Source organism: Petaurus breviceps, unplaced genomic scaffold, assembly GCF_028583685.1.
Source record: "Petaurus breviceps papuanus isolate PSGF00001 unplaced genomic scaffold, PetGlider_PUasm1.0 90466, whole genome shotgun sequence".
Lineage (NCBI taxonomy): Eukaryota > Metazoa > Chordata > Mammalia > Diprotodontia > Petauridae > Petaurus > Petaurus breviceps.
Genome location: NW_027187260.1, coordinates 2,024,718 through 2,035,040, shown reverse-complemented (window position 1 = coordinate 2,035,040; position 10,323 = coordinate 2,024,718). Strand labels below are relative to the sequence as shown.

The window sequence follows — 10,323 nt, the reverse complement described above, 5'->3', positions numbered from 1 at the left end:
GGGTCAGTATTTAGAAGGGAGCGGGGAGGTGAAGGGCAGAGTGCAGGAAGATGACAGGCAGGGTGCAGGGAGGTGAAGGGCAGGGTGCAGAGAAGTAAAGAAATGGCAGAATGCTTGCTATAAAATTACAAAACCCACACTTGCCTAATTAAAGTTAACTTCTGTGGAGTTAAAGGCCATCTTGTGGCCATTAAAGATACAGACCACTGCTCTTGTGTATGAGGTTGGATGGACCAGAGGATCATAAATTTAGAGCTGGAAGGGAACTTAACGACTATCCAGCCAAGCCCTCTCATTTTCCAGCTGAGGAAATTGAGGCACAGAGAAATTAAGTGACTTACTTATGGTAGCATAGTTAGTGTCTAAGACAGTATTCAAACTCAGATCTTCACAACCAATCCCAGCACTCTATCCTCTGTCTCCTAGCCTCCTTAAATGGCACCAAAAAGAAAGAAGTAAACAAAACTCCAAATAGAATCTAATTGAACCACAACATAAGGACCCACTTTGTTCCCAAATGAAAATAAAATAAAACAAAGCCCACCATATTAATAGACCTGATTTCCCCCTATTAACACCTCTAATTTGACATGTCTCAATCTGAGGTAATTGTTTTTCCCTTTAAAACTATTCTTTCTGATTTTACTGTTTCTATCAGTGTTATTTCCATTTGGCATGTCTCTCATGTTTAAAAACTTTGTATTATTTTGGGCAGCCACATGCCACAATACTAGAGAACTGGGCCTGGAATCAGGAAGATTCATGTTCCTGAGTTCAAATGTGGTATCAGATACTTACTAGCTGTGTGACTCTGGACAAGTCACTTAACTTTGCCTCAGTTTCATCATCTATAAAATGAGCTGAAGAAAGAAATGGAAAACCACTCCTGTATATTTGCCAAGAGAACCCCAAATGGGGTCATAAAGAGTCAGAAATGACTGAACAAATTATTTTTTACTTTCTTCTCTTTAAACTCACATCCAATCAATTACCGAGTGTTGTCAATTTTGCTGCTTCAATACCTCACTTATCTGTTCTCTCTACTACCATCCTATTGCTATCAATACAGAACAGGCCCTTATTACTACCCACCTGAGTTATTGCAACAGAAAGAATGAATGAAAGCTTTGGAATCAGAGAATTCAGATTCAAATCCTACCTCTGCCCTGTCGCTTTTCCCTGTGTGGCTTTGGGCAAGTCACTTTTCCTCTCTGGGTCCTAAGATGACCAAAAAGGGCCCTTCTAGATCAAATGTATGATCCTATGATCTGTGATCCTTCTACAAGATTGTCTTGTCTCCATCTTCTCACTATTCCAACACATCTTTACTAGTACCAGATTTATTTTCCTTCTGTATGTAAATCATTCTATTTCTCTGCCCCAAACCACTCAACAACCCTCCATTGCCTATCAAAATTCAAACTGCTTAGCATGAGATTCCTCACTATCTGGCACCACACTAGTTCTCCAGACTTATTTCATTCTATTCCTGTCAATTTACTCTATAATGTAGCTAAATGGAACTGTTCTCTGACTACACCACTGTCCCCTCCATACAAGCAATGCATTTACTTATCAATGTGCTTTCTCTTTTCTGTTTGAATTCAATTTTACTTTATTTTCATTTTTGAATTTTCTCGCCCCTCTTCTCCTCCCCCAACCTTTGCTTGAGAAGGTAGCAAAAACAAAATACATTATAAATATGCACAATCATGCAAATCAAAATTCCTGCATTAGCTATGTTAAAAAAGACAAAAGAAAGAACTTTTAATAATAATAATAATTTATTAATCATGCAAAACAAATTCCTGTATTAGCCATGTCAAAAAGAAAGAGAGAAAAAGAAAGAGCAAGGAAATTATACCTCAAGCTGTACTGTTGAGTTTATTATCTCTATCTGGAGGTAGAGTGCACATTTCACATCCCAACAATTTATAATTCTTTGCTATTGCTATTTATTTGCTATTGCTATTTTTGCACATATGGGTCCTCTTCCTTTTTCATTGATCCCTTTGGAGTATTGAACTAGCAATGGGATTTCTGGGTAGATTTTTGGACATAGTTTCAAAATTGCTTTCTAGTATGGCTAGACAACTACACAGTTCCACCAACAGTGGAATAATAAGGTGTCTGTTTTTCCACACCCTTCTAGCATTTGTCATTTTCCATTTTCTGTCATTTTAACCAAACTGATGGGTATGAGGTGATACCTCAGATCAATATGTTTTTCTCACACTATTCCCTAGACCTAGACTACTTTGTTACCTCCTTTTATTAATTGAATTCCTACCCATCCATTAAAGCCCAAATCGAAAGCCAACTTCTCCAATGAACGGTCCTTAATTACCCTAGTCAGCCATGACCTTGCCTCAATAGCTGGCATGAGGTATGGCTTGTGCTAAGGCAAAGAGATGGGAGATTTGAGTTCTAATAACAGAGTAGTCTGACTAATCAGTGTATGAAGACAAGTAGTATGAAATATATGAAAAACTAGCTGGGAGGTAGGTGCTATTATTATTATCCCCATTTTACATATGAAGAAACGGAGGCAAACAGATTAAGTGACTTGCCCAGGGTTGAATAGTTAATAAGTGTATGAGACCAGATTTTAACTCAGATCTTCCTGATTCTAGGCCTGGAACCTGATCCGCTCTGCCACCTAAATGCCTCATATGCCAAAAAGTGGATTCACTGGGTCTAAAGATGTGAACTGCTTAGAGATAATTGTTTTCCAGGGTGACAACACCAATTCATAGTCCCACTACCAGTGTGCCTGTCTTCCCACAGCCTCCCCAACATTGAGTCCATTTGTTTTTATCATCTTTACTAATTTGATAGGTGTTAGGGGAAACCTCAGAGTTTTAATTTTATATTTCTCTTATTAAAGAGCCTGCCTAGATTTTTAGCTAAATAACTGACAAGTTCTCTCATGTTTTTTTTGTGGAAAAAAATGGAGAGAAGTGAGAGAGACAATAGTTAGGTGGCTACAGAACTGGGTGAATGTCTGTATTCAAAGAGCAGTCATCAATGATTTGAGGGCAACTTGAAAGGAGGTCTCTAGTGCACCAAATTCACCAAAAATTTGTTCAGAGCTCTGTGCAATTTAACATTTTTATCAATTACTTGGATGAAGACATACTGATATGCTTATCAAATTTGCAGGTGACATAAAACTATTAAGAAGAGCCAACACAGGAAATGATAGACTGAAGAATAAAAAAAAAATCTGGACAGAATAGATTACTGGGCCAAATCTAATAAGATACCACTTAATAGGGGTGAATAAGGTAAAATTCAATAGAGACAATACCAGATAAGTATGAAGAGGGATGGTGGAACAGTATGAGCAATATCACCTCATAAAACAAAATGTAGCAGTACCAGGGAAAATGAACTGAAAGAAAACTTGCAAGAGACCCAACTAAGCAAAGTCATCCAAAGGGCATTTAAAGATAAAATGGAGGGGTGGCCAGGTGGCTCAGAGAGTAAAAGCACCAGCTCCAGTGTCAGGATGACCTGGGGATCAAATCTGGGCTCAGATATTCAGCACCACACCCAGAAATAACTGGCCATGTAAGCTTGAGCAAGTTACTTAACCCCGATTGCTTAAAAAAAAAAAAAGATAAAAAGGGAAGGAGAGCAACAAACAGCAAAAACTGGAAAAGTTCTGTTCGACTTTTGTCATCCTTTTCTCCATCAATGACAATAAAACTCATATAGAGATGGTAACAGTACCCCAAGGTGCTGCATGAGGAAGTAGAAATGGCTCCAAAAAAACAAAGATGGAGAAAAGCATCTGGGAACAACGCAATTTTGAAAATGTTAAGAGCAGTTCTCAAGGTCTTGAGAACCCCTATTCTTAATTTCCAAACTCCACAAAAATTTTTATAATTATAATCTCCTTACACATCATGTGCCTCCTTACTGAAGTTATGAAAAGGGAACAAACAGGTTTTCACAAATGTTTTCTACAGCAGTCCACAACCATCACACAACTGACTAAAAGTTACATAGAGCTCAAAAACCTCCTGTGCCAATTGCTTATTGGGTATTTAAAAAGGCATCTGATGCTATAGGTCAAAATTCTCTCTCCAACAAGGAATCTCCTCTGCATATTTCCAAAATCATAAAGAATACTTTGACAGATATAATAAAAGCAATTTGCTACAATGGCCCTCTAACTGTTATCAAGTAAGTCATAAAACAGGGAGAGAGAAGCTCATCAAAGAGGATACCTTTGCCTCATCATGGAGGATACCAAGTAAAACATTCAAAGATAAGAGGGATTCCCTGGAAATGTAAGTATCCTCTGTGTGTTCCTGTTTCTAGATGGCATTATGCTTAATGCGTCAAACCTCGGAACTTACAGAACAGAAACTAAATGAGATCCACAAAGGCTGAAAGAGCCATATAAAACTGTGTATACCCTTTGACCCAGCAACACTAATACTAGGTCTATATACCAAAGAGAACAAAGGAAAAGGACCTATCTATACAAAGATATTTATAGCAGCCCTTTTTGTGGTGGCAAAAAATCAGAAATCTAGGGGATACTCATCAATTGGGGAATGGCTGAACAAGTTGTGGTATATGATTGTGATGGAATACTACTGCGGTATAAGAAATGAGGATGGTTCCAGAAAAACCTGGGAATTCTTAAATGAACTGATGCAAAGTGAAGTGAGCAGAACTAGGAGAACATTGTACACAATGACTTAGCTATTCTGATTAACGTCATGATTCAAGGCAGTTCTGAAGGACTCATGATGAAAAATGCTGTCCAATCCCAGAGAAAACTGATGAAATCTGAATATAAACTGAAGTATAATTTTTAACCTTATTTTTAGTCCCTTTCTTGCAATATGGCTAATATGGAAATGTGTTTTACATAATTGCACATGTATAACTGATATCATATTGCACATGGGTGATATGGTGGATAGAGTGATAGACTTGGAGTCAGAAAAACCTGACTTCATGGAAAATTGAGAAAGAATTTTTATAACCCAGTGTCTCTGATAAAGGCCCCATTTCTAAAATATACAGAGAATTGAGTCAAATCTATAAGAATACAAGTCATTCAGGGTGGCTAGTTGGCACAGTGAATAGAGCACCGGCCCTGGAGCCAGGAGGACCTGAGTTCAAATCCAGCCTCAGACACTTGACACACTTACCAGCCATGTGACTTTGGGCAAGTCACTTAACCCAATTGCCCTCCAAAAAAAAAAAAAAAAGACTACAAGTCATTCCCCAGTTGATAAATGGTCAAAGGATATGAACAGGCAGTTTTCAGAGGAAGAAATTAAAGATATTTATCAGCATATGAAAAAATGCTCTAAATCACTATTGATTAGAGAAATGCAAATCAAAACACCTCTGAGGTACCACATCTCACCAGTCAGATTGGCTAAGATGACAAAAGAGGAAAATGATAAATGCTGGAGAGGATGTGGAAAAATTGGAACAATAATGCATTATTGGTGGAGTTATGAACTGATTCAACCATTCTGGAGAGCAATCTGGAACTGCCCAAAGGGCTATAAATAAGTGCATACTCTTTGACCCAGCAATGCCACTTTGAGGGTTATATCCCAAAGAGATCATAGAAGTGGGAAAAGGACCCATATGTAAAAAATATTTATAGCAGCTCTTTTTGTGGTGGCAAAGAATTGGAAATGAAGAGGATGCCCATCAATAGGGGAATGACTGAACAAGTTGTGGTGTATGAATGTAATGGAATACTATTGTGCTATAGGAAATGAGGAGCAGACAGACTTCATAATAACCTGGAGAGACATATAAACTGATGTTGAGTAAGAAGAGCAGAACCAGGAGAAATTTGTACACAGTTACAGATACAACGTATGTGTGACGACTAACTGTGATAGACTGGGTTCCTCTCAGCAATGCAAGGTTATAAGACAACTCCAAAAGACTCATGATAAAAAGAGATATCCACATCCGTAGAAAGAAGTACAGAGTTTGAATGTAGATTGAAGCAAACTACTTGCTCTCTTTCTTTTTCTTGTTTTGTTGTTTCCTCTTTCCCATTGTTCATTTCATTGGTTATAATCCTTCTTTACAACCTGACTAAAGTTTAATGTGAAGATATTTGTAGTTCCTATATTTGATTGCATGCTGCCATAGGGAGGGGAAGGAGACAGAGGGTGAGAAAATTTGACACTCAAGGGATTGTGGAACTGAATGTTGTAAACTGAAAGTAAATTAATAAATTCATTTTAAAAAAGAAAGAAAAACCTGACTTCAAATCTGGCCTCAGACACATATTACTGTGTGACCCCAGTCAAGTCACTTACCTACTCTGTGACTCAGTTTTTTTTCATCTGCATAATGGGGGCAGTAATTGCACCTATCTCATAGGGTTGTTGTGAATTTAAAAAATAATAATAAAGGTATAAAAGAACTGCAATGGTTCCAGTAAGACTCAGATGAGATATTTATAAAATGCTTAGCAAACATTAAAGTGCCATGTAAATGCTAGCTTTTATTACTTTTATTATTAATTATCATTATTAACATGGACAGTGATGGGAAGGAAAATTGGCTGGATTGCCTTTGGGATATTGTACAGCACTCATTAGTACTCCAACTTCTCTCTGAAACAAAGGCCCTTTCAAACAACAGTATTCTTCCAGTGTTGCTAGAAGGCTGAGTCATGGAATATCATAGTCTCCAAAGAATTAAAGCTGTGGGTCACCCAAAGGGCATGTATTGAACATAAGTAGGCTGTAACATATTATCAACCAAGAATTATGCAAGAGAAGTGACTTAAAGGATGTCATCAGAGGGCTGTGTGTCTTGAAAAGAAAATGGGTTGGTCATGTGTTGAGAACAAGGGATAATTGATGGGTAGCTGCATACTCCATAGGTAACCACAGAATATCAAGCAAAAAGGGCCCCAGCATGCTTAATTAGAGTATGCTGTGGAGGCTTTAAGGGAGGATGAAGGAAAGAGGCACCTTGGATGACAGGTTGTGCATGGGTGTGACTTGCAGCAATGAAGGCAGCAGCCACTTCAGTTGGGTCACAGACTGCCCAAAATAGTAAAATAAGTGTAAAGTTTTACAGTTAGCTTTTAAAAAATAAAGTCAACTGCGTAAGTACAAGATGTGGGAGGTTTGAGTGGGCAACAGTTGGTCTGGAAATGGGCTGAGACTTTTAAAGGACTGTGTGCTTAATATAAAGTCAAAAAAACCCTCAGTTCATCCATCTATCCCCACTAGCTATCATCCCATATCTTTCCTTCCTTTTGTGGCTAACTTTGAAAAGATCATTTCATCTATAATGGGTGCCTCTATTTACTTTCCTTTCATTCTCTTCTTAACTCTATATAGTCTGGCTTCTGACCTCATCATTCAACTCCTCTATCCATTTAATACTTCAACAGTAAAATTAGATTTTACAAAATAATATTTACTTCAAAAGCATAAGAAAAACAAGCATATAAACATCACCGACCAGCATCTGAGGGCATAACCCTCCATACACCCTGTCAGCTTCTGGAGAGGGGAAGATTAGGTTCATAGCTTCAGTTCATATATATCATAATCCTACCAAATTCCAAATCCAAAGTCCACCCTGGGCTGAATTCCTTCCCTATTCCTGGCCTGAATTCATCAAGGGCATCTAGAGACTCTTACTATCTACTTTCTTATCTTAGGCATCAACTCCATTGCCATTTTTGTTGCCATTTCTTTTGCACATCCATGTCGTCAGAGAGAATAAGCACAATTTTAAAAAATAAGGGTCAGGCAAAAACAAGCCTATACCTTCCACTGGTACTGTGTAACAAGAATAAGGTGCTTTGTTTAGAAATTATTTTTCCCATCAAGCTCTAGGCCCAAACCTGGGCCAGATGACAGAGTGGCTAAGATTTCAAATTCCTATGAGCTGCCCAGGGCTGTCATGACAGAGGAGTAATAAGGGAAGGCAGATGTAGCAGCTGAGCCATGAAAGTCCCAAAGCACAAGGTCTACCAGTATTGGAACCAGTGATATTGCCCAGATTTCTAGCTGATATATAAGAAGAATGTGAACCATCAGAGCTGAGAAAATGGCCAGGGTCAGCCTGTGTTTTATAGAGGCTATGTAGAAATGCAGCTAGGGTAAGATAACAACTAAGAGATGTGGGTGGCTGAAAGCAAGTGAGAGAAAAGAAATGTCTAAGTCCTGACTCGTGAGAGCTGGGTTCTATGTGGGAAGGCCCCAGGCTGCAGAGAATTTGCACTGTTCCTAGGCAGGAACCTGGAAGGGGAAGGCTTCCTGCTCAGATTATACTAAGGAAAAGGGGAATGGAAGGGTCTTTATTTGAGAAATAGGTGCTAAGAACTGTATATTTTTTATATTTCCATTCTTGTTCTAATTAAATTCTTTTACAGATTTTATGCTCATTTTCCTAGATGTTTGTTAGCATAATAACCCAATATCTGTGCCCAAGTAAACTTTAAACATTCTTTAGTCTGTGTTTTGAGCCAAGATAAGTAATTTACCAGACAAATCCTCTCAAATACAAACCATATCTGAGAAGCTATGCTGACTGGGCACAGGTGGGATAGAAATGAACTAGACACAACTTCTTATTCCAGAGGAAATTGCTGTCTCTCTCATAAGACAGAGCCCTCCATGTTCAACATTATCACTATCAAAAGGCATTTATCAAATAACTATTATGCAATGTTGTAAAGCATTATCAGGACAGTAAATGTCATGATTATAATTATCATGTTATTTTATTAAACAATCATTACTAATCTGATGCTTTTATTATATTTGTATGGGACTGGGGCTTTGGAATGTTGCTAATAGTCAATATGGCACGCTGAAATCTTGGTCAGACATTAAAGACGGAAATTGTCAGTCATCCTGACTTTTGTCTTGCCACTAGATTTCAATGACTCTGGAAGAGGGGGTGAGGCTGAGAACTTTGTGAAGCTGTCTCACTTAAATCCAATTTACTCACTAGTCAAGACATCACCCTGTCGAGGCCGCACGACAGCCACTGGAGAGCCACGGAGGAGGCGGCCTGGCCCGGCCCCGCCCGCCATGAGGCCGCAGCAAGCGCCAGTGTCCGGCAAGGTCTCCTTCATCCAGCCCAGCACCCGGTGCCAGTTCCAGACCAAGTTCCCCGCCGAGTTGGAGAACCGGATTGACTGGCAGCAGTTTGAAGAAACGGTTTGTACTCTAAATAATCTTTATGCAGAAGCAGAAAAGCTTGGGGGTCAATCTTACCTTGAAGGCTGTTTAGCTTGTTTGACGGCATATACTATCTTTTTGTGCATGGAAACACATTATGAGAAGGTTCTGAAGAAAATCACCAAATATATTCAGGAACAGAATGTGAAGACTTACGCTTCACAGGGCCTCCTTCTGACAGACCCAGTTGAGAGAGGACTCCGTGTTATTGAAATTACCATTTATGAAGACAGAGGCATGAGCAGTGGAGTCTAAGAGTCCATCTCAGAATGGGATTCTCTTCTGTCCACCGGCCAACTGCAGAGTGTCCCCCATCTCCTCTCCAAGCATCATTCCTTTGTATCTGCTGCCGGAGCCACGGTGCCATTCTACTCCAAGGACTAACTTTCTAAAATCCCGCTCCTGGGGTGACATCTAGTCCCTCCGCATCCACTTTGTGTCTTTAAACTGTGTAAGACTCTGTAATCTTTGTAGTTATTTCTGAGAAAATATAATGAAGCATTTCACTTTTTAAAATTCAAAACAATTTAATAAAATGAGCTGTGTAAATCAGTCCAATTCAAAATCCATTTCTTATCTGCCACTAGGACTATTGGTTCTGCTCAGTATTTATGCTGTCATCTCTACCAGGTGGTTTGTTTGTTTTTTTATTTCAGCAAGTCGTACCCAGGTTTGGTTTCTTTTCCCCTAAATTGAAGAATGTTTTTTCTTCCGGGCATGGTTTGTGATAAGGGGTAAACTATGCCTGTGGCCTGCTGACACATCTCCCAGACCTCAAGGAACTCACAGGATTTCCAGATCTGTTTCTACTGTTAGTTTCTCATACTAATGCTCATTGGAAAGATAATGTATAATGCTATTTGTTTTTAATGTAGCACTTATTACTAAGTGAACTAGTATTTCATGTGATTTCCAGTTACCTTGATTCTCCTTGGAGAATTTTATATCATTACTGCATTGCCATGAACATTGGGAGGATGTAGTATATGTTGCTTGTTTTATTAAAACTATGTAAGCACAATAAAGTGGATGCTTAAACCATCAGACCTATAGACATCCTTGCTCTGTCCCTTAATGTGTAATAAGCAGGTGTAACGAACATTTTCTTTAT

General features: G+C 38.7%; 1 pseudogene; it reads left to right on the top strand.

Moving 5' to 3' along the window:
* Window positions 1-9,062: 9,062 nt before the first annotated feature.
* LOC138141740 (golgin subfamily A member 7 pseudogene) lies at window positions 9,063-10,098 on the top strand (annotated as a pseudogene).
* The last annotated feature ends 225 nt before the right edge of the window (window positions 10,099-10,323 follow it).